The sequence below is a fragment of the Carcharodon carcharias genome, chromosome 7 (genome assembly GCF_017639515.1).
Source record: "Carcharodon carcharias isolate sCarCar2 chromosome 7, sCarCar2.pri, whole genome shotgun sequence".
Lineage (NCBI taxonomy): Eukaryota > Metazoa > Chordata > Chondrichthyes > Lamniformes > Lamnidae > Carcharodon > Carcharodon carcharias.
Window position 1 is genome coordinate 43,181,182 of NC_054473.1, and position 6,000 is coordinate 43,187,181.

Sequence of the window (6,000 nt, forward strand, 5' to 3'; positions counted from 1 at the left end):
ATCCTGCATCCACTATGCAGACCTCAGGAACCATGTGGAAGTTAAAAAAAAGCTTCTAATAATCTAATAGAGCTCTCAATCTTACACACTTGATAGAGAAAAAACTCTCATTTATGAATCCATTCAAAGATTTTAAATCCCCTCAACTGGTGGTATTCAGCCTGTTATAAAAAAAGGTTATATTCAGTAACCACATAAAAGGCAGCTAATCATTTAATAGCCTCTTAAAACTGTCTATCAAAATGCAAACTCATCTCAGCAGCGGGGACGGAGCTAAGTGTTTTTTGAATTGTTGAAACTCAGCTGGGCATTCATAGTAGGATCAGCTATAATTAGGCCCTTAGGAAATGTCAACAAAGAAGTTCATTGAAACTGCAGGAGGAGATGATATTTTTTCTAAGCAAACCAGATGGCCTGCTAATTAAAGCAGTCCAGCAGCCAGTGTTCTTTTTCACTCTAACTGATAACTGCAGCCTTTTGCTTTTATCTTTAAAGGGCTGAGAATTAAAGTAATTTTAGATCGTGACATTTAAACAGAGCTTACCCACCTTCTGCTCCATGAATTCATGACTTCTACATTGCAAGGTAAGACCCTTGGAACAGCAAAAAAGGGCTATGTTTGTACTCAGCACTAATTTCAAATAGCCCTGCTGAGTTTGTGCTTCTTGCTTGTGTGATTCATGCAGCACCCTCTCACCCATGCTGGAAAAAAAAGGGATCTGGAAGAATTGGGGGCGGGGCTTCCGCATCCAGGTCCTGCTTGTCATTTTTAAAAGGCACCAGAGTTAGCCCGACTGAGAAAATCTGACCTCTGGCTTATGACAATCCATTGTTGATACAGTACAGTTGAATATTTTAAGCAATTACACTTGTAAACTGACATATGAATCTTGAGTATAGGAAAGACTGTCAGGCCCAAATAGGCCAATCCTCTTTTTATAGATGAATGCCACATACAAACCTACCCACCATATACCTCAAACTCTTTCCTTTTCTGAATGTCAATGATAAAAACATATCTAATAGCCGAAGATTTTCCTACTAGAGACTTTCAGCCCCTCAGCCTCTTGTGTTTAATTCTTGTGTACTTTTCTGTATTTAAAACACAAAGAGCAAACTTCTGTTCAATTCTTTGAAGGATTTCACTACTCTATCATTCTTAAAAATCATTAATCAGGTTTAGATGCTCTGATTCTTATAGATTTTTTTAGTGTAAAGGGAATTTGGGGACTAACATTCTGCTGGATTTCTGGATCACCTCACTGGTTCTTTGAACTCTTCAGGTTGCATTTTGGCTTTTGACCTCATACATTTTGGCTGTTCTGCTTTCTTTAGTAGAGTATTCATATTTTGAGGTCTCTGTATAAGTTAATTTCCTGGATTACATAACTGTCGATCTTGCACAACAATCTTTATTGTATTGAATGTATTCAAGGTAGGCACCTTTTATTTGCCACTTTACTTATTTTATAACTTGCTTCCTATTTTAACCCATCTCATTTATTTTGAATTCTCTGGGAAGAATTTAATCTGTGGCACGCCATTTCCAACAGCTGAACTGGAAGAGGGCACCACTTGCACATTCATATCGGGAACTCACACCCACGTGATTCATATGAAAATTTAAAGGACTAGTGGCGGGCACATGAAACACATGCAATTATGTTGTGGAGTGGGTTTCCATTGGAGGACCTGCCATGGATCTGGGCAGGGCCCTTGAAAAGCTTAGGCAGCTGAAAGTTCTGCAAGATGCACGTATGTATGAGTATATACAGGCTGTACATTCCAGAGAACCTCTATGAGTTCATGTCTGCTGCAGTTATTCTTCCAGAATAGTTAATTGCATTTTGATGTCTCATCTCAGAAACATTTGAAAAAGTCTCAGGATGGTGTGAAACCAACAGGACATGGGTCTTTCACACTCCCCAGTGGGTTGTGTGTCAGTTTATTTTCCATCCCACTTAGTGGAATGCGGCTATATGGCAGCATTCTGGGCAGTTTCCATTACCTTTAGAGAGATCCAGTGTTTTTTATTTTAAACCCAGTCAGAAAAATAAAAATTAGAAATTGTATCTTTAAAAAAACCACATCCTTGTAACAGTACACATGGCATGCAAATGTATTATAAGTAGGAATTCATACCATAGGACGGGACAAGGACTGACCAGCCACTCCTATGTTGGCAACTTAATTTTTCAGTGTCAACCTGCCATCATAATTTCAACATTTCAGTTCCCCCATAATTCCCCCATGTTTCACTCCCGGAGTCATCATTAAATTCAGCCCTCTGTGTCAAAAGTATTTCCATGATTCTTTTGCCCTCTTGTAGCTCTTGTCTGAGTGTTTAATCTATTTAAATTTACCAAAGTGCATGATACAGCATACACTTACAACAGGAAGTTACACTCATATAACTATCCATCTGGCGATAAAGATGAGCAGACAGACAGAATAATTAGAATCCAAACAGAGTGAAAAAGTCTCTCTTTTTTACTATTAGTAGTAAACAATTTTTTTTTAAAGCATTTGATTTTCCCTACACAACCCACAAGGTAAATCTTCCCTATGGTCAGTATAGAGATGGGAAATCTCCTAAAAAGCCTGTCTAGCAATGAACCCAAAGCTATGCACTTATTTCTTCCTGCTCCATATTGGTCATGCACATTTATCACATTTTACATTTTTCATCCATTCAGCTGTTATGAAAGATTGAGATTAATTAAACAATAACCAGGTAAATAAAACCATATCAGTTTTTTCCAGCCCATCATTTCTGTTGTGTCCCATTGCTGGAGTAATTCAAAACAAATTCAAAGCAAATCTCAGCTTCCCAATTCTCTGTTGAAGGGTCATGAGGATTCGAAACGTCAACTCTTTTCTTCTCCGCCGATGCTGCCAGACCTGCTGAGTTTTTCTAGGTAATTCTGTTTTTGTTTTGTCTCTCCCCAAAGACCTGTTTCTTCACCTGCTTCCCCATAAAAGGTGCCATGATCTATGCTTCAGTCTTTCCCATCCCTTCATTATTCTGATGAAGCTATGCAGTATATGGATATGATTAAATGTTTGGATTTAATGTCTTCTCTATAATGGAACACACAAAAATTCACATAGCACTATAACTGTGACCTAACCACTGTTTTGTACAAATTCATCATTAATTGTATTCTATATTCCTACTAATAAAATAAAAATACTATTGGGTCTTATCAATGGCTTTATCCTCCTGCCTTTTGAATGACAGAATTACGTATTTAGTCTCTCTGTTTATCGACACCTTTTAGTGTCTTTCCATCAAGTGTTTACCCCCGTTCCTTGTTTTCTCTTGCAAGATGTATTGCCTCACACTTACCCACATCTGGCACCCATTAACCCATTTCACTAACTTATCTCTGGCATTTTATAGTTCTCATCACTGTGTGCCACAGTGTGATCAGCAAATTTTGAGATTGTGTTCTTTTTTACCCAAGTCCATAACATCTATAAATACAGAGAACAAAAGTATTGATCTTTGGAATACATTGTTTCCAACACTTATCCAATCCAAGCAATACTTAACCAACTTCTGTTTTTTCTTGTTCCTGAATTAATTTTCTGCCTATGCTGCTATATTTCCTCATATGAATCACCTAAGTGTTCCTTACAAGTTTTTTTTGATAATATAATGCCTTCTCAAAGTCCTTGGGCTCTACCTCTATTGTATTCTTCTCATTTATCTGATTGGCCTCTTCTTCAAAGAACTATTACATATGTTAAACGCAACTTAACCTCAGGGTGACCAACTCTGACTGAAAAAGATAAGAGACACTTTGCCACTGGGGATGCTGAATCACGCTGAGTCTGATAATGCCAGCTTAGAGGGCACCCTTCAGACACCAACTGGACAGCGCCGAGCCCACACCACCACCCTACCACAGCCAATGCATATGTAGACACAAAGTCTGCAGTGACAGAAGAAATCCAGGACAAAGATCATCCTAGGAAGGCCTGACCTGGGGCACTGGACAAAAATCTAAATTACGGCACTGTCCCAGGAAAATCCAGATGGTTGTTTACCCTGCTTAACAAATCAGTGCTGGTCACCTTGCTTAACCTCTTCATTTCTAAATGCTCTGTAAGTTAACCTCAAATTATGGATTCTAAGCAGTTGTCCATAATTGATTAACTAACAGGTCTGAAATTAAAACAGAATTACCTGGAAAAACTCAGCAGTTCTGGCAGCATCGGCAGAGAAGAAAAGAGTTGATGTTTCGAGTCCTCATGACCCTTCAGCAGAACTGAAATTACCTGATTCAGAATTACCTAATTTACCCAAGCTTCAGAGAGGTAGTGATTAAGGGGAAAGAAAATGGAGGAGAGGTGATTGATGGTGTAGACTAGGTCCAGAATATTTGTTTAAAGAAATCAGGCCAATGAAACTGAAGATTATTGATTTAAATTAAAGAAAAATTGAACTAAAACAAATCGTAAATATTTCTATAGGTAAAGGGGGATAAGAATTTGAGGAGCTTCAAATAGAATGCTACGTCTGGCAAGTTGATGGGTTGAATGACATTTTCTCAATTTTAACTTTTTCTCATATTCTTAGACAAGTGAACCCAGAAAAATGGACATCTCCAATATCCATATTTGGATCTATTTAGAACATATAATTACTTATTAAAAATTATATTACATATTCTCCTGCTAAAGACGAGTCCCAAGAGTTTTATTCTATCCTTTTGATCTGTTGTCTGTACTCTTCATAGTCATCAACATGCAACAAACTGCAGCTCAGCAATGCTGTGATTGAAATGTCTTTGATCCTCAAAGTGCATTCACAGCAACATTGTACGTTCTTATTAAAAGCTCAAAGTAAACAGTTTCACTTTATAAGTGCTAAATTGCAGCACTGGCTTTATTTTAAGAAAAAGAGCATCAGCAATGGTTTAAAGTTTATGATTTCTAAAGCACTGCTGTGAAACCATTAATCCAGTTAGTTTTTCAGTTGCGATTGAAACCAATTTTAAGCATGAAATAAATTATCACGGAACAAAGAATACACAGAGAAACAATTTCATTTTCCCATAGCTGTCTGCATTTGAAATTTAGCCCAAATCAGCGAAACGCAACAGCTGAACCATACTGATGTCAAGGAAGAATGGCTAAGATTCTGAGTTTGATAAGAGCATTATTCTCAATTTGTCAGACAAACAAAACTTCTGAAGTTTGCTCTCCAACTATTACACATTATTATTATGTCAATTGTTCATTTAATTTTATTCAATTCAGAAAAGCACAAGCAGCAAATAACAATTCAGAACCACTGTGAGGCTGGTTGTTGTCAGGTTTTGTATACAACAGGGACAGTAGTCCAAATTTATTAACAGTCTTGTTCTAATTTATGCTGAAATTGTTCCCTTTATCAAGTGATTAAGTGAATCATTCAGTACCTTATGTTAAGAATACCTTGTAATTCAAATTCAGTTACAATTAGCAGCTTTATTGAAATATTTGTATTTGATAATCAGTAAGAAAAACCAAGTTAAAAATAATTAATGTAATCATTAAAAAGTCATCATTTCTTTCTTACTATAAGATTATTGATGCCTGTTTAAAATCAATAACTGCTGTTACCATCTAATACATTGTTCAGCGCCAAATTACATTTTGCATTAGGATAAATTGCTCTTTCTGCAGTAATAGGAGCACATTCAGTGTTTATTCAATTTATAGTGCTCCAGGCAAAAATATATTTGGTATTAAATTATACTGGAATCAATTAATAATAATCAATTAGAGATTTAGCTATGAGTTATCTGGTTGCTGGAACATCTCATTGGTAGCGTTTATGTCAATTCCCATCACTGGTCAGCTCCAGTTGATATCACCATACAATTTGCTTCTTTTAAAAAATATTGAAAAGAATAATAAAGTTAAAGAAATTATTTATGCTTTTATGTTCAGTCTCCATAACAAGGGAAGTCCTAGCAATCAATAATTCTCACGAGGACATTTGATTCT